General features: G+C 44.4%; 1 long non-coding RNA gene across 1 annotated transcript; it reads right to left on the bottom strand.

Moving 5' to 3' along the window:
- Positions 1-970: 970 nt before the first annotated feature.
- LOC112546136 (uncharacterized) lies at positions 971-19,362 on the bottom strand. Its single transcript, XR_003089767.2, has 4 exons — positions 19,288-19,362; positions 15,315-15,384; positions 12,774-12,928; positions 971-1,289 (listed from the first exon to the last, which is right to left on the bottom strand). It is a non-coding gene; the product is annotated as an uncharacterized LOC112546136 (long non-coding RNA).
- Positions 19,363-19,594: the final 232 nt, after the last annotated feature.

Raw genomic sequence — 19,594 nt, forward strand, 5'->3', positions numbered from 1 at the left:
CACAGCTGACACTAGTTCGAAATAACAATGCGACCGGCTACACAGCAACTCCGTTATTTAGAAATAAATTCGAAATAACGGATGGCTTATTCCAACTTCTGTAAACCTCATTCCACAAGGAATGATGCCTCTTCCGAAATAGCTATTTCAAAATAGCGGTGGCATGGACGCTCCACTGCTGCTATTTCGAAATAGCTGCACCCCAGGACCATTCAAACTAATTACTCCCCAATGCCTCCTGGAGCTCTAAATCGAGGTATCAGGTCCACATTAGGGAAGCCTGCCTCGGATTAATTTTGAAGCTTCCCTGTAGTGTAGACATGCTATTTTGAAATAAGCTATTTCTGAGTATTTCTTCTGGAATAGCTTATTTTGAAATAAGTGTGCCATGTAGACGGACCCTGAATCAGCTGGGGAGAGAGCGGTTGCTTCCAGAACCCAGAACCACAATTGTCTCGCTGTTGATTTGTTTCATGACATTTGCTTATTAGGTTCCGTTGAAAAAGCAGGGATATAAAGCAAAACTTTTCAGGTTTGGCACCTGCCTAGCTGACCTGATTTGCAAATTTGTGAAGTATCCAGCCGCAGTCATGGAAACCACGACACCTGGAGAGGGCTCTGCCCTTCATGTGCCTAAATATGGGTGCTGGGCTTACTTTTACACACTCCTTTTTTAAAATGTTGCCTGAAGTAGCTACATTTTTCCCGTAGGGAGTTTTCTCCTTCCTCTTCCCCCTAACCAGATCACACTCTTTTTAATCACCATCCTTTTTGTTACTTCCATCTGTTTACGCTGTCAGATTAACCAGACAGAATTCCTTTTTAGTACAAAAGTGGGATCGTCACTGAAATACTCTGTCCAATTCTAGAGGCCAAACTTCAAAAAGGAAGCTGACTAGAAAGGGCTCAGGATAGAGCTACAAGTATGAGTCAAGGTCTGGGAAACTGAGAGATTTAAGAAATAGAGATATGGGCTTGATGCAGTTTACTGGGTAAGGTTCTTTGGATTGCCTTATGCGGGAGATTAGACTAAATGATCGCAACGCACTGGTTTGTCCGTAACTTCTGTGCATCTGTGCTTCCAGAGCTGCCTCCAACACATAGATGTGGTTGTACTGAGCAGTTTTACAGAGAGATTTGGATGACTAGTTCCGTTTTTGTGAAGCTTGAATTTATGCTGCAATTAGCTCTCTGAAATTATCCGGAGTTGCTGCAGGCAAAGACCCACTGAAGCAGTTGGGCTAATAAATCAGCCATAAAAATCACTTCCCTATTAGATCTTCAAAGGCCTGTGGAAAGAAAAGAAAACAAACAGCATAAATCTTCAGCAGGACAGGTCACAACCGAATACGAGGTGCCCTCCTTCTGTAAGGCAACCGGGAAGAGAAAAAAAAATTCTCCTAATCAGCAGTGGTGGGAATAATTTATGAAGATATTTTTAGTTTTATGGCTTATATTGGTTCCCTTGCCACACAAGTATCACTGCGGGCTAGGTTCAGCTCTGTCTAACTTTAGCGGAGATACTACAGACGAAGGCTGTCATCTGAAGAAGTGGGTTGTGCCCATGAAAGCTCATGGTACCATCTATGTGTTTTATTAGTCTCGAAGGTGTTGCTAGGCTAGTTGTTGGTTTTTAAGTTTTTCCAGTTATAGACTAACTCGGCTACCCCTCGGAAGCTGTTGTAAACAGTTGCTCTGGGTTTACCTCAGGAAACCAGAGACCAGAATTTTGTCCAATATGCATGTCACTCACATTGGCTTCCATAGGGATTGCTGATGCACATGTGCTGAATGTAATCATAACCCTTACATAGATAGCATTTTTAGCAGCAGCGCAAAGCCCTTCACAAAAGTAGATAAGAATTGTTCTCCCTATTTTGTGGAGAGGGAATCATAGAATCATAGAACACTAGAACTGGGAGGGACCTTGAGAGGTCATCGAGTCCAGTCCCCTGCCCCTATGGCAGGACCAAGCACCGTCTAGACCATCTCTGACAGATGTCTATCCAACTGCTCTTAAATATCTCCAGAGATGGAGATTCCACAACCGCCTTAGGCAATTTATTCCAGTGTTTAACCACCCTGACAGTTAGGAAGTTTTTCCTAATGTCCAACCTAAACCTCCTTTGCTTCAGTTTAAGCCCATTGCTTCTTGTCCCATCATCAGAGGCCAAAGAGAACAGCTTTTCTCCCTCTTCCTTGTGACATCCTTTTAGATACTTGAAAACCGCTCTCATGTCCCCCCTCAGTCGTCTCCTTTCCAAACTAAACAAGTCCAATTCTTTCAGCCTTCCCTCATACCTCATGTTCTCTAGTCCAGACCTTTAATCATTCTTGTTGCTCTTCTCTGGACCTTCTCCGGTTTCTCCATATCTTTCTTGAAATGTGGTGCCCAGAACTGGATACAACACGCCAGTTGAGGCCTTATCAGCACAGAGTAGAGTGGAAGAATGACTTCTTCTGTCTTGCTCACAACACTCCTGTTAATGCATCTCAGAATCATGTTTGCTTTTTTTGCAACAGTGTCACACTGTTGACTCATATTTAGCTTGTGGTCCACTATGACCCCAGCGCCCTTTCAGCAGCCCTCCTTCCTAGACAGTCGCTTCCCATTCTGTATGGGTGAAACTAATTGTTGCTTCCTAAGTGGAGTACTTTCCATTTGTCCTAAGTAAACTTCATCCTGTTTAACTCAGACTTATTAAACTTCATCCTGTTTAGCTCATGTTCTCTAGTCCAGACCGTTAATCATTCTTGTTGTTCTTCACTGGACCCTCTCCAATTTCTCCATATCTTTCTTGAAATGTGGTGCCCAGAACTGGACACAACACGCCAACTGAGGCCTTATCAGTGCAAAGTTTGTCCAGTTTGTCCAGATCATTTTGAATTATGATCCTATCCTCTGAAACACTTGCAACCCCTCCCAGCTTGGTATCATCAGCAAACTTAATGGCTACGTCTAGAGTGGCATGATTTTCTGCAAATGCTTTTAACGGAAAAGTTTTCCATTAAAAGCATTTGTGGAAAAGAGCGTCTAGATTGGCATGGACGCTTTTCCGCAAATCACTTTTTGGGGAAAAGCAACCGTGCCAATCTAGACGCGCTTTTCCGCAAAAAAGCCCCGATCGCCATTTTCGCAATCGGGGCTTTTTTGCGCAAATCAAATCTCAGCTGTCTACCCTGGCCCTTTTGAGCAAAAGCTTTGCGCAAAAGGACTTTTGCCCGAACGGGAGTAGCATAATATTTCTGCAAGAAGCACTGATTTCAGACAGTAGGAAGTCAGTGCTTTTGCAGAAATTCAAGCAGCCAGTGTAGACAGCTGGCAGGTTTTTGCGGAAAAACTTGCCAGTCTAGACACAGCCAATAAGTGTACGCTCTATGCCATCATCTAAATTGTTGATGAAGATATTGAACAGAACTAGTCTCAGAACGGACTCCTGTGGATCCCCACTTGCTATGCCCTTCCAGCATGATTGTGAACCGTTAATAACAATTCTCTGAGAAAGGTTATCCAGCCAGTTATGCACCCACCTTATAGTAGCCCCATCTAAGTTTTATTTGCCTAGTTTACTGATAAGAAGATCAAGCGAGACCATATCAAATACTTTACTAAAGTCTAGGTATATCATGTCTACCACTTCTCCCTTATCCACAAGATTTGTTATCCTGTCAAAGGAAGCTATCAGATTGCATTGACCTTTACAAATCCATGGAAGAAGAGGCACAGATAGTTGTAGAGCGGTGGTGGGCAACCTGCAGCCCACAGACCACACGCAGCCCATCGGGACATTTTTTGTGGCTCATGGGACATTTTTTTTGGACTGTTGTCCACATGCAGAGTTGCCAGATTCCATTGGTTTCCATCCAGGAAGGTTTTTTCCTACCAGTGTTACTAAACGAGCAGGCACATAAAGCAAGGGCACGTGAAGTGAGGTGCGTGCTGATAGCACACAACAGTGATTGTGAGAGCCGTGCACTCCCTCTGCATCCAATCAAAGCGCTGCTGCGGTTCAGTGGGCACACCCTGCAAATTCCAGGCACGCAAGCACAGTTAGGAAAACTGCCCTACCCCAGGAGATCATCCCCTTTATGGCAATCTGGAGGCCCACTGAGATGAAGAAGGGCCACTCGTGTGGCCCACTCACTAGCCTAGGTTGCCCATTGTCTCTATAGAGTCATTGGCAGAATAACACCCAAGTGGAGAAGGGGCTAAGGAAGCTGCATTTTTGCATCCTCCCAAGCCTGGGCTGCCCCAGACCTAGAAAGGCCCTGGGTATAACTCAGATAGCTCCAGGGGCCTGTTTAAATTCCTGCGGACTCCCCTGGCTGCTCCTATGGGCCTCGTGCAGGCCAGAGTCTCTGCTTCTTGTGACAACCTCGAATCTCTTTGCTGCCCTCAGCCTCCTTTACAATTAGGTCCTGGGAAGGCAGCCTTGCAACTGTCAATTGATGTCCATGCACTAGAGGGAATTTGTCCCTCATTTGGATACTGGACACTCTCCCCCAGCTGATACTTTGTGCTGTTCTTGCCCTTTTGTGAAGTAGAAAGGAAACAGAGTCAGGGGTCCTGCCCCAAGTTTTCTGACTCCGAGTCCTGGGCCCTTTCCACTGGCCTAAGTTTGGACTCCAGTCTGCTTTCATGCCAGGTGTGAAAAGCATCAAGAGTTGCATGAAAAACAGTTATCTAGACCCTCTTGCTAATGAAGGAAAATAAAAAAGACTAAGAAGAAGATTTGAGAGTATACTTAATACATATGCACAAAAGTAGGCACCGGACAGCAGGCATCCTTACATAAATTTTACAGTGAATGGTGCTCACAGAAGTTCCTGTATCTTGGGTCGAGGCATGTGTTATTCATATGCCTACTTACTTCTGGGAAAGTAAGGAGCTGGACGAAAATGAATTCACTGGAAGACAAAGGAAGACATACGTGTTACTCCTCAGCCCACACGGTAACCAAAAGGCTGCTTTTTAGAGCAAAACTGTGGAATAATAGTGCAGAGAGTTTAGCTTTGCTTGAGTTAAAGCTGCAGTGCTGGGCCTTAATTAAAATGCAGGAATATCAGCTTGACACCTCCTCTAGCCAGACTGTATAGCACACCACTACCCGCCCTTTAAAAAAAAAAGCTGAGATTTCTTTCATGAAAATGAAACAAGTCAAACCTACCCTAACCTCTCCCCTTCATCCCACCTTGGTTTTGGTAAAGACCTCCACTTCTTAATGTGTACATCTTCACTGCTCCCCCACCAGTTTTTTGCGTGCACAAGTACTCACCCATATGCAAATTTCCTCTCATTATCTTCATAGCAAATTTCCTCTCATTATAGTTGCCAGTGTTGACATGTAAAGTATAACAGCTGGCATTTGAAGTAGTACCTGTTAAATCTGGTGTTTCAGAGCAATTGCTTTAGGCTCTCTGCAAACTCCAGCAGCTATTGTTGTATCTGTTCTTTTGACTTTGTATTTTGAAGGTTTCCTTTGCAATCATAACACCTACTGACATTTTTCCATAAAAGATGCTGTCAAGGCCTTTTCCACATCCTAGCACGAAGAATGCAGAAGTGAGGGCCCGCAAAAGTACCCCAAAACCTTATCTCCAGGTTTTGGTATAAAGCTTCCCCCCCCCCCATCTTAAAAACCTAGATTTTGGGGATAAAAATACGCTGCCACCACCCAAGTAATGATAAGAAAACCAGGAAAGAGATCACTTGGGAAATCTCAGCCCTAAAGTAAAACCAATACTCACAAAAAATTAACCGATACCAGGTTAATAAAAAAGAAAGAGAAAGACCTTTTATTATCACCACAATACCCCTGTTACAAGCATAATGACTAGAAAGAAAAGTCACCAATTAATAAACTCATGGGACATTCCACCACGGGCCAAAACTTAGTTACAAAGGAGCGAAAAACCCATTTTTAAATGCACAGACATCAGATTCCCACTCCCAAACCATAAAACAATAAAACCTAACAGATTTATCTAAACTTTACCCTACTTACAGATAGTGAAGAGTCTTTTCTTCGAGAGAGAGAGACATGTCTGTCTCCCTCCATTTCTGGAGAGAAACTGCCCAGGGACAAAGGAGGGAAAAATTTCTTTGTCCCAGTTTGAAATTGCTACCTACATTTCTGTTGGCTGCCTACTACCTGGTTAGGTAAGAGACATGGTTAACTCCTTAGTCCCCAAGCTGCTGGCCATCCCTCATGGTCATGACAGATGTGAATATGGGCTATGGCTACCCTATGAGTTTTGCCGAAAGAGGCAATGCAAATGAAGCACAGATTAGCATTTTCTCATGCTTCATTTGCATAATCTCTTTCAGTCCATTTTTGCGCAATGTCCACGAGCAGTGTGGACATTTCCTTTTTGCATAAAAACCCTTTTTTGCACAAGATCCTTATGCCTCCCGGATCTTGCACAAAAGGTGTGGAGGTTGCGCAAAAAGGAAACGTTCACACTGCTTGTTTTGCACAAAAACCCCTTGTGCAAAAACGGAGTGAAAGAGATTATGCAAAGGAAGCGTGAAAAAATGCAAATCCGCGCTTCATTTGCAATGCCTCTTCTGGCAAAATTCATAATGTAGACAAATCCATGGACAACAGTGGCAAGATCTGGCTGTGTTGCCTACTTTTCCATCCCTGCAATCAGTCCATCACACCCCATACTTTGGAAAATATGGGGGTAGGGCATTCAGCACAGAGATCTGGAGCCCACGGTTCTCTTTCTGCAGAGGTGGGCCTGGACTAGAGCTTTAAGTCTTGCGTGGAGTGTGGGGCCTTCAGTGATCACTCCAAACGTATGCTGCTTGCAGGAGTTCTGCTCTCAATTTGGGCAGCTCAACCCTTAAAGGCACAGTACTTAAAATTACAGAGTTGAAGGTGCTGGAATCTGACATTTCCATAACAGCACTGCTGGTGGGACAGGGCTGAACACAGATGAGGATCTATTTTTCACATCAAGGCTGGCTGCAGCAATAGGCAGCTGAGTTACCCAGCACAGAGTGCTTTTGAAAATTCCATAATTATACTTTCATTCTCTTGGGGTGCAGCTGTAACCACCACTCCAGGGATTTGAACCTGGGACCTCAGTATAGGAGCCTCTACCCTTTGAGCTAAAAGCCAGTTGACTCTCAGCCCACGCTGTTGAGGTCTCTGGCTCTTAGCCACTGCTTTGGTCTAGCTGCCACTGCATGGGACAATGAACCACACAAAGGCTATGTCTACACTGGCGGCTTCTTGTGCCAGAAATTTGCAAATGAGGCTAAGCGTAGAATATTGCCGAGCCTCATTTGTATACCTAATGAGCCACCATTTTTGCAGAAGAGGTTCTTGCGCCAGAAGGAGCTGTCTATAAAGCCCCTCTTGCACAATTCCGTTATTCCTGAAAATTATCAGCATACCTGCATTGCGCAAAAGGGTTTTTCATGCGCAAGAAGGGACAGTGTAGACGCTCCTTCTGGCTCAAGAGCCTCTTCTGCAAAAATGGCGGTTCATTAGGTATGCAAATGAGGCTCGGTGATATTCTATGCTTAGCCTCATTTGCTTATTTCTGGCGCAAGAAGCCGCCAGTGCAGACATAGCCTAAGGGTGCGTCTAGACTACACAGTTTTTTCGAAAAAAGGGCACTTTTTTGAAAAACTTCCCCTGCATCTAGACTGCTGCTGCATTCTTTCAAAAGTAAATCGAAAGAACGTGGAAGTATTTTTGACTGTGGAAAACCTCGTTTTACAAGGAATAACACCTTTTTTCGAAAGTGCTCTTTTGAAAAAAGGCTCTCGCTGTGTCTAGACTGCATCCCTTTTCTGTAAAAGGGATGCAAATTAGACACATCACAATTGCAAACGAAGTGGGGATTTAAATTCCCCCCCCCACTTCATTTGCATAAACATAGCTGCCGCTTTTTTTCCGGCTCGGAGCTTTGCCGGAAAAAAGTGCCAGTCTAGACGCGGATCTTTCAGAAAATAAAGCCTTTTCTGAAAGATCCATTATTCCTTTATTTTAAGAGGAATAAGGGATCTTTTGGAAAAGACTATTTTCCGAAAGATCCGCGTCTAGACTGGCGCTTTTTTCCAGCAAAACTCCGAGCTGGAAAAAAGTGGCAACCATGTTTATGCAAATGAAGCGGGGGGGATTTAAATCCCCGCTTCATTTGCAATTGCAATGTGTCTAATTTGCATCCCTTTTACATAAAAGGGATGCAGTCTAGACACAGCCTTTATGTAATGCAAACTGTGCTTTTTCAAAACAGAGCATCCAGACTGCCCGGGTGCTCTTTTTCAAAAAAGGCGGCTTGCTTTTTCGAAAGTACTGGGTGTAGTCTAGATGTTCTTTTTTGAAAGAGTCTTGCAGTCTAGACATAGCCTAGGTGTGTGGGTTACACATCTACACTGCACCTGCAGCTCGAACTAAGCTACTCAACTTGAGCTACGCATGGTTTCTGAAGCATGTCCAAGTCTAGGAGAGCTTTATCCAATCATGTAGCCTCTTTTAAGATCGTCTCCTGCCAAAACCCTGTCTCTTATCATCAGCTTGAAGCTATCAGAAAAACTCACAGGAGCTTTAGGACCAGCTGTGCAGTCCACTGGATGCAAACTGTGTCTAGTTTGTTAGGACCAGTCCCCTCTCATGATGCAAATACATCAATGGCGCTTTGTCCACCACAATGAACATTTAAGTAGCTGGAGCATCTATTCAGTCAGACGGCTGCCAACTCCCCAGTGTGAACATGTTTTTGTACAAATCTATGCAGCTAAACTGACCATTGAGGACTTGAGTGGCAGTCAACATCCACGCCACAAGGACACAATATTTTCTCTCTTCATTACAACACAGTTATTTATTTTGGAATTCTTGTGCCAGCTGAGAACTACGGGGCCATGACAGCAGAAGAGCTGTCCAGGTGCCAAGCAAAAGAGAGAGCTGCATATGCACTCCTGTTCTGAAAAGGATATGCTGGAAAGCAACAAAAAGGCTGGGCAGAGATTTAAAAGAATACCCTTCCAGAAATATTTTGAAGGCATCCCATAGATTGGTCCCACTGCAGCTGCCAACAATGTGCTGACATGATGCATCATATATCATTGCTTGCTGGATTCTCAAATTCAGTCATTTGTGTCTGAGTTTAACAGGCTCAGAATGATTTTACATGGGGGGGTGTTAAAATTAAAATAGATGTGTAAAGCCTGGTCATCAGCAGATGGGACTGAACCTGCAACCTTGGGGACTAAAGCCATGTGCCTCTACTGCATGGCTTCCTCATAACTAAGGCTGTAAAACAGAGTTCCCTTGTCAGTGGGCTCAGTGCCTCTGTGGTACAGGTGCTTGCCTTTCAGTTCACCTTTGCAGGCCACGCTACAAAGAAAATCCCATGGCACCGAGTGACAGCTCCAAGACCCAGCCCCTTTGCTGGGTTTCAGAGCCTTACCGGAAATATCTACCTGGTTGTTGATAGCCCCGCGCGCCCAAGTCAATTGACCTTGGGCTCTGAATGTCACAGGTTTTTCTTTGCATTGTCGACATGGCCAGTGTCTGTAAACTATGGATCTATGTAAACATGCAGCCCCTAGTACAAGGCAGCCATGCTTTCTGATTATGATCTAGTTTAGGATGTGCTGCAATCAAAATAAAGAGCAACCAAGAGATAATTATTCATTTTTTATGGAAAACTAAAACCACCATTTAGTTCTAGAATGTGACACATTCAAAGGTTGAAGACTGGCCCTTCAGCACTCTCGTACCACTTGTGTCCTTTTAGATTTTGTAATGGTTCAAAGCATCGAGCTGTTAAACCCTACTGCTCTCATTAAAGGCTACCGACTTTAAGCACTGTGGCCTTGTGGAGCGATTGCTGGACTGGGACTCAAGAGACCTGGAATCTATGCCCTCTTGGTCACTAGCCTACCAGGTGACTTTGAGCAACTCATGTCACTGCCCTGTGCCTCAGTTTTCCCATCTGTCAAACAGGGTTAATGATGCTTGCCTAAAGTGCTTTGAGTCCTAGTGAAAAGAAGCACTATCTGAAGACTTATTTCCACTCTGTGATGAATTGATGCTTCAGCAATCAACCCACCAGAGGTCGATTTATCGCTTCTGCTTAGATGTGATAAATCAATCTCCAAGACCTCTCCCATCGACGCCAGTACTCCACCAGAACAAGAGTAGCTAGAGTCAATGGGAGAGTTTTCTGTGTGGGAGATGCTGTGGTGAGTATGTTGACTTCTGTAACACTATTTCCATAATTGTGATAGAAATGTAGCCTTGTTAGTCTAGGGTAGCTGAAACAAAATACAGGACTATGTAGCACTTTAAAGACTAACAAGATGGTTTATTAAATGATGAGCTTTCGTGGGCCAGACCCACTTCCTCAGATCAAATAGTGGAAGAAAATAGTCACAACCATATATACCAAAGGATACATTCATTTTTTTTAATCATATTCTTTGGTATATATGGTTGTGACTATTTTCTTCCACTATTTGATCTGAGGAAGTGGGTCTGGCCCACGAAAGCTCATCATCTAATAAACCATCTTGTTAGTCTTTAAAGTGCTACATAGTCCTGTATTTTATTTCCATAATTGACGTTGTGTAAGGTAGATCAACAGGGGATTTGGTGTAGACAAGGTCTAAGAGCTCTAGCTGGTGGCATTACCTGTTAAAGAGAAATTGTCATTCTGATCTTATTTCTCTCTTACATACACTGATGTAAATCACAAGTAAATCTTCTAAAATAGATGAAATTGTTCGAGGATGTAACCAGCATTAAGTGAGAGGAGCTTCTTAAAGAAATGTAATAGGTGCATATTGCAATTTGCCATATTACTGTGCAGGCTCAGCTAACATTTTTATCTTATTTTATCTCACTGAGGCATTAGGTGTTTAAAATAATAAAAATAAAATCCTGCAAAGTTAATTAGCTAAAAGAACAAAAATAAATTGTTTCAATCTACACTAAAAGTGAAGCTATGGTCTTACTTGATGTCAAAAGACAATGCATTCCACGGAGAGGGTCCACAATATAAAAGCGATACAGCAAAATAACAAAAATACTAAGGACAAAAACAGGGTCTCCAAGGCTATGTCTAGACTACATGGCTCCGTCGACGGAGCCGTGTAAAATAGTTTATTCGGCATAGTCAAAGAAGCGGGGATTTAAATAATCCCTGCTTCATTAAAATAAAAATGGCAGCCACGCTATGCCGACGATCCGGCACAGTGCAGCAGTCTAGACACAATGCAGTCAACAAGGGAAGCCTTTATTCGACCGCTCCAATATGCCTTGTGAAATGAGGTTTATGATCAAGCTGCCTCCTCCAGACCACAGATGTATACATGTTGGGGAATATTCTTGAAACAACCCTCTGACAAACAAGCCACTCTCAGGATGCTCCTAGTTCCTAAGCATTTTCTCTTGGCTCCTCTCACAAAAAGGCTTTTTTCCAAGGACCCCAGCCATGGTCAAAGCTAGCCTTAATTGAAAGTCGGCTTCCATGTAACAATCAAATAGCATGCTAAGGGAAGGAGGCTGGGCTAACGTATCCAGCGCTGAATGGGACTTTGGTGATCTGGGTTCAGTTACTAATGTTGTCACACACTGGGTAGCCAAAGGCATGAAGTCCCCGTGTTCCCAGTCATTTGTTTATAAGCTATAATCCCTTGCGTCCCCCTCTATGCACTAGTGATGTACTGGAACAGAGCAACTCTTTGGGGCATGTCTAGACTACGCACGGATTCCAAATGAAGATATGCAAATTCGGCTCCTTGTAAACCTCCTTTTAAGAGGAATAAAGGGGCTTTCGAAAGAGGGTTTTTTTTTCAATATTTGGCCCCGTGAAGACGGGCCATATATCGAAAAAGCCTCTTCTGGGGGAAAAAACAAAAGGAGCTATGCAAATTTGAGCTAAATTTGCATATCTTCTTTTGGAAGCTGCGCATAGTCTAAATGTGCAGATTTCTTCCCATGAAAATCAGGTGAACCCCTGTCTCTTAGAATTTGGTTAAAAGTGAAACTGAATCCAATTAAATAACTCCTGGAACAACTTCACCAGACTTTGAGTTTGGAAAATAGGCTGTTGTTTTGGTTTTTGTTCTTCCACTTCACTTCCAGCCCTTCTTCACCTTTACATTGTCAGTGCCTGGCTCAGTTGTACAGATCCATGAGATTTGGAAAAAATTCTGGCAAGCGCCAAGTTGAGATCTATATGTCCCTGTTGAGCTTCCAGACCTGAACCAGGCAACTATGGAGAGTCATAGACTGATATCTGGATGCAGATGTTTCCTAATCAGCTTGGCCCTCTTGACGGTTGGGTGGCATTCCTGGTTCTTTCACAATCTCTCCTTCTCTGAATTTGCTATAGCTGTGTCTACCTGTGGAAGCTATGTCTAGACTGCAGGCTTCTTTCAGAAGAAGCTTTTCCAGAAGAGGTCGTCCACACTGCCAAAGCGCAACTTCTAGTTATCTAGAAAGACAGTGTCCACATGGAACGGATGCTATCTTGCATTTAAGTTATGGTTACTCTGGACAGAGTGGCCACCAGGGCACCTGTGCTTTTTCCTCTTTCCTCTTTTTTTGAAAGAACTCCCTCTTCCCCGTCCACACATGGCTTTTTCTGAAAGAGCTCTTTTGCAGAAAGGTTTCTTCCTTGTACAATGAGGATTACCAATGTCGGGAAAAAAACTCTGTGTTCTTTTGATTTTCTTCTGAAAGAACACGATTGCAGTGTGGACATAATTGAAGTTTTTTTGGAAAAACTCTGTAGTGCAGACTTACCCGGAGATGCATCTTCAACAAGGAGGCATAAGGAGTCCCACATGTCTCTTGCCGCTGCATTATAAAAGCTCTGGATCCGAGCTATAACACTTTGAAGTCAATGGGAATATGTCCTTTGGATCAAAGCCTTCAGTCCAACTGGGAGGGCAGCTTGCCTATGGACAGAAGGATCGGACTTGTCACTTGCAAATCTTTACATAGGGTGGCTGAAATGTTCCCTAGCTGGGGGCTGAACTAATCAATACGCACTTTTCAGCCCAAAGGAAAAGCCTATATTTATCCTTCTAAACTGGGGGAGGGGAGAGAGGGATTTCTTGGCTGAATCTCAGGGCACCATCAGGTCAAAGGCTAAATGACTTACCCTGGTTTGGGCCACTGGATAAAACGGACAGTGATGGGGTGGAAATGTATCCGCTCCTTCTGAATTTATCTCCAGAAAAGATTTATCGGGCAGGGGTGAACACATGACCCGGGTTTGTCCTTCGGGGGTCCCTCCAGCATGATTTAAAAGCTGCAAAGGGAATTAAGAAGTCCCAAGTGCTTTGCTAGTTTCAGGTATCTGTTACCCTCTTATTGATAGCCCTGTGCCCCAAGCATTCAAATTAAAACAAGGATTGATTTGGGCATAAGCAGATTTGGGCTTAAACATTTAGGCAAAGATCCACTTTGTCCTAACATGTGAAAGCTTCTGCCCAGATAAATCTGATATTTTTAAGGGTACGTCTACTTGACAGGAAGATGGAAACTGCTGCTGACAATCTTCTGGGGGTCAAATTAACAGGTCTAGTCAAGACAGCTAATTCAAACTGAGGGGCACTCTGGTTAATGCAGGCAGTCCTGCTCTCCCCAGGAGTAAGGGAAGTCAAAGGGAAAACGTTCTCCCCTTCAACTTCCTGCAGTGTAGACAGCACCAAAAGCCAAGTTAAGCGACTTTGACTTCAGCTACGCAATTAACGTAGCTGAAGCTGCGTATCTTCATTAGACTTTGTCCTGCAGCATAGACGTACCCTGAGGTGCGACAGGATGCCTCCTGGTTTCTGTGGATTCAGACTAACACGGCTACCCCCTCCAAGACTGAAGCATCCAAACTGGCCTTCACACCCACACAGCTGCCTTGGCATAGCCAAACCAGCACCACCTTCTGACGGGGCAGGAAGGGATTTTTACTCCATCACAGGTTGGTGGGGCTGAATATTTCCCTTCCCTCCCACCCAGCATATAGGCAGTGAGTTATATGGGCCCATAGTGCTCCAGCACCAGGAATATTCCTGGCCCAGGGCTGGGCTAAACCAAAGTTAGGAGGCAGGTCAATCACAGGCCCCATCTGCTGCTCCCCTGTGCTCCCCGCCTGATGTGTCCCCTGGCAGTGCCCAGCCTGCTGATCCCCGGTGACTGAAAACATCGTGGGGTGCCCACTGCCACCTCCCCGCTGCCCACACATCCCCCACCCCAACTCCATCCCTCCCCCTCCCCACTCCCTCCCAGAGCCTTAGGCAACTGGGGAGGAAGCTAAAAAGGGGGAGGGGCATGGGCTGTGGACACTGGGCCCCACCAGAAATCCTGCCAGCCTCCTGCCCCTGCCGGATCCCCACAAGCAGCTGCAGGCCTGGGCCGGGGGGAGGGGGGGAGAGCCCCCCACGCCGCGAGGCTGTCCCCCGCCAGACGGGCGTGGCGGGGCTGCTGCTAATTGAGCTTTCACGGCGCTGGCCGCTGGAGGGGCTGCTAATTGACGCCTTTCATCCCCAGCTCCGCGGCCTTCAAGGAGAAAGCCGCTGGGGGAAAGGCGGGGGGCGAGCCGATTTCGCACGCTCGTTTGCCTGCCGAGGGGGGCCGGGTGTCGGCGCCCCTGGGGAAGGCGGCGGGCTGGGGGGGGGGTGTCTATGGGGAGGGAGGGTTTATAGAGGGGATTCCCGGGGTCTGGCTCCACGCTGAAATATTGTCCTCGTCTCAATGACATAAACACAGGGCCAGCCGGGATCCTGGCGCCAGCGGAGCGAGGGAATGCGGCGGAAAAGTCGCAGGCAAGAAATCCCGGGCTCTCATTACAAATAAATCCCCGGCCCCCTCGCGCTCTCATGGCTCGCTTCGCCCAGCAAGTAGCCTCGGAGGCTAGACAAATAGCGGCCCGGCTTAGGCACTGACAGATCTACCGAGAGGCACTTAATGGAATAATGACTCCGGGAAGCGGAGAGGTAATTGACAAGCCCCGCGCCCTGCTTAGCAGAGCCCTAGGTGCGGTGTGGTGAGCGGACTCCTGCGAGCAATGAGATTCCCGGTTCCTGCCCTGGGGTGGGGGGATGGATCTGGGCTGGCTTTGGGGGGTATCACCGGAAAATGTCTAGGGAAAAAACCATCACTTTCCAGGGACACTGCATTCACTTCTTCGCTGTCCTCTTTTCTGATGCACGGCTTGTATCACCCCCCTCGCCCCTTTCGGGGTGATGGCCTCAAATCTGATCATCTAAACAAGCGATTAGGAGGTGACGCGGCCCTTTGGCTGGAGAGATTCGGCCCCGCTACTCCCATCAGGCGACTTCTCACCACTTGTCCAAGTGTGGCAGGCCAAAAGCTTTTGAGCGTGCACCGGGTGTTGTTCGAAGGAGACATCGTCCTGTGAAGAATGTTGGTGTTGTTAAAAATATCATCACCGTTGTACTTACAGAGGAAGCGCGGGGAGAGAGAGAGATCCAAAACATCATACAATGTGAGACAAATATTTCCCACGTTTGAAAATATAAGTCCCATCTGTGTATGTTTAACCTAGAATGCTAAATAGCACCTTAGTGACAAGATTTTAAGCATACCATTATTTAAATCTCTTATGATGTGTCTAGACTACATTCCTCTTTCCAAAGGGGATTGTAGTCTAGATGCACCCTTAGGATATATCTACAGAGCAACATTATTTCGAAACAACTAGCATTATTCCGACTCCTGTAACCCTGATTGTACGAGGAGTTAGGGAAGTCAGAGGAAGAGTGCTCTGTTTCGAAATAAGTGCTGTGTAGACACTCCCAATTTCGAAAGAAGCTATTTTGAAATAAGCTACGCAACTGACGAGTTAAACCCTGCCATGTAGATGCACCCAAAGGCTATGTCTAGACTGCAAGCCTCTTTCGAAAGAGGCTTTTTCAAAAGAATCTTTCTAAAAAGCCTCTTTCGAAAAAGAGCGTCTAGACTACAACCAGTACTTTCGAAAAAGCAAGCCGCTTTTTCGAAAGAAAGCACCCAGGCAGTCTGGATGCTCTCTTTCGAAAACACCCTGTTTGCATTCAAGAACGCCTTTTTTCAAAAGAGCACTTTCGAAAAAAGGCATTCTTCCTCGTGAAATTAGGTTTACCGCTGTCGAAAGAAAAGCTGTGTTCTTTTGATTTAATTTCGAAAGAACGCGGCTGTAGTCTAGACGCAAGTGAAGTTTTTTCGAAAAAAGGCTACTTTTTTTGAAGAAACCCTTGAGTCTGGACACAGCCAAAGGGTATGTCTACGCTTGCAGCCTATTTCGGCATAGGGCTGCAAATATAGGCATTCGGAATTGCAAATATCCCACGCTTGATTTGCATCTTCCCAGCTGGGTGCCATTTTTTGAAATTTACAAGCCTGGAATAAATGCCCGCGTCTACACGCAGCAGTGAAACAGGCGTTTGAAATAAAGCCCTATTTCAAACTACCTGTTATTCCACCTGCAATGAGGTTTAACAGGTAGTTTGAAATAGGGCTTTATTTCGAACACCTGTTTCACTGCCGCGTGTAGATGCGGGCAGTTATTCCGGGCTTGTAAATTTCAAAAAATGGCGCCCAGACAGGAAGACGCAAATCAAGCCCTGGATATTTAAATCCTGGGCTTGATTTGCAATTCCAAATGCCTACATTTGCAGCCCTATTCCAAAATAAGCTGCAAGTATAGACATACCCTTACATACTAAAGTGAATCATCTCAAAACTAAGATGAAAGCAACGAAGTCATAAGTATCCCAGCCTCCTTCCCCAAATCTGATGCCACAGACAAACTATTCATTACATATTCCTGCCATCTACTATATATTTTAGAGAGTTTGTCTGTCTGATCAATAACTGTTCCTAAAGGTAAGTGCTAGGGTGACCATTTTCAGTATACAGCTTCCTCTTATCATAACTTAAAACAATGTAAGGATTTGGTTGCCAACTTGTGCCAGCAAAATGGAGTGTGCCTAGAATGGGATTGCTTCTCAAAAAAAAAATAGAATAGAAAAGAGACAATCACTAAAGCAAGTACAGCCTCAAAATTGATATAACCGAGTGAATGTTGAAAGAGACTCAACCAAGATGAGCCAGAAAAATAGGATGAACCTGGAATAGGATTGCTTCTCAATAAACCCTTACAGAAAGAGATAAAATGGAGAAATTTGGAGTAGTGCTGTTTTGGCCCAGCTAAATCAATGCTTAAGGTTTGAAAATTAGAAAATGTGGGAAACCACATTGACTATGTCCCTTTTTTGTTAAAACATAACAAATGATAAAAGCATATAGGGATGAAAAAACAAAATACACTTAATGGAATTCCCAATTATGGACCCAAGCAATGCTGGATAAATCTGCTAGTGTCTTATAAGCGATTTCCCAAACAATGACTATGCTGCTGTGTAGAGTGGTGGGGAAAGAATAAGGCTGATGATCTGTGACTATTTTTAAAAAGTTCTCCTCTCCTGAGTTTATGGGAGGGATACTTATGTATAAGGGATACTCTGCAGTGAACAAAGCAATAACTTGTGACCGTTTGCTTGGCAAGGGGACTGTGTTCCGTTACTACTTGGGTGAGGTAGGGCTGTGTGATGCTTTGCTTTGCTTGAGCGCCGGGCTCCAAAAGCTTTTGAACCTGCCTTGTAATTGTGTAAACTGCAATAAAGGGAGAGTATTAAAAAGAGGAAGCATTTTTAATGAAGATGGATAAACACACCCAAAACGTAACTCTAGATATAAGAAAAATAAAAGCAGTTGGGGGGCTTCTGAGACATTGTTTGCCTTGAAAGTGATGAGAAGAGGCACGATCAAAAGGCTTGTTTTACTACAGTCATGCTTCATTATAGAGGCGGGGAAAGCAGGACTTCCATAAGCAACCTGGTTGCTAGAAAAGAGAACTCAACTATCTTCCATGGCCTAATTAATCCCTGAACCTAGTCAAACACCAAGAGAAAAAGGCCAGTCTCTGCCTGGGAAGCCCAGATTTGACTATGTCTTTGCCTGGTTCCCTTTGCTCCCACATGTGGTTGAGAAAGAATAAAACTAGCAAGGTTACAAAAATTCAAGTGGCATCTCCCAATCGGTTAGAATGTCCATTTCAGATCAATGCAAGTGCAGATCAGGCTCCTCTATGTCCATTTCCATTCTTGAATCAATCAGATCAGCCCCATGCATCTGTCTGTTTCAGTCCCTGAATCCTTCTACTTTGAACCGAAATATAAGATTTCCTGGGAAATAAACTCTTTGAACGGGTATTTTTTGTAGCCAACCAAATCTTCGATCATTCACTTTCTGGAACATTTTATGATCTTTGACCATGATAAGAAGTGCCAGAGTTAACTCTATGAGTTCAACTATTTAATAAAATGTTCTCCATGATCAGTTTAATCCACTATTTTTTTTAAAAAAAGATCAGATTTCCCAAAGAAACCAAGAATGACAACCAGAAAAAATTGTAATACAAAATCTCCAGAAGATGCAAGTTAATCTCTTTCCAGTTATTAAGACTTCACTTCTTTGCAAATTCTCTAAAACATTCACTGTTTTGTGGGGGTTTTGTTTGTTTTTTGGCCTGTTGATCCCTTACCCCAACTTTATTGGGTCCAAATCCACTGTCTTCACTCGGTTATAAAAACAGAAAAGTGTGTGGGGGGGGGGGGGGGGGAGTTAATATACTGGTCCTAATTCAGCTTTTGAGGCACCGATGTAAATCTAAGGAAGCTCCATTGAGTCCCTTAGAATTATTCCGGATTTGCACCTGAGCTGGATTTGGTCCTGTAGCCTTTTTTTGAGCTATGCACATACGGTATTTTTTATCAAGTCCCTGCCTCATTCTGAGGTCAAAATTAAAGACCCCCGCAGGCTAAGATGGTATAACATTGATCATGTCTACACTACAAAATTAAGTCAACCTAACTTAAGGTGTCATACAGCCGCCATAGTAATCATATCGCTTGTGCATGTCTATACTTTATTTCTTGTACTGGTGGTGCACATCCTCTCCAGGAAAATCTTCATGGATTCAAGTGTTAGTGTGAGGCTTTGTGGAGTAGTTTTTGAAAGCCCGCACCAGTGAATGTAGGCAACACAAGTGCTTACACTAACACTGCATTGACCTAGCGACATTGACACTGAATCTCTCTGCCTCTAATGGAGATGAAATTATTAAGCCGGTATAGCAAGCCCATTACATTGGTGAGAGTGTAATTATAGGCCTAATCTATATTAACCCCCACTGTCAATCCAATCTACGTCACTGCAGTGACACAAATAGTGTAGCTGAAGTCAACGTACTTACCACGGCATATTGAGTGCAATAAGGTCAGCGGGGGCCATCAATGTTGGCTATTCTTCTCATCCTGATGGAGTACTGGTGTCAACAGAAAAGCACTCAGAGATTGATTTATCACGTCTATGCATAAATCCATGGCCAATGGACAATCACTACACTAGACTCAGCAGCTTGGCTTACAGTATGTAACTCCAGCTACATAGAATATGTAGCAGGAGTCGGCTTACTTAAACCGAGCTTGGCAGTGTGCCCAGAGCAGGCCGACAGGAGCAAACGCTCCTGTCAGCTTCCCTTACTCCTTGCTAGAGCAGGA

Source organism: Pelodiscus sinensis, chromosome 20, assembly GCF_049634645.1.
Source record: "Pelodiscus sinensis isolate JC-2024 chromosome 20, ASM4963464v1, whole genome shotgun sequence".
Taxonomy (NCBI): Eukaryota; Metazoa; Chordata; order Testudines; family Trionychidae; genus Pelodiscus; species Pelodiscus sinensis.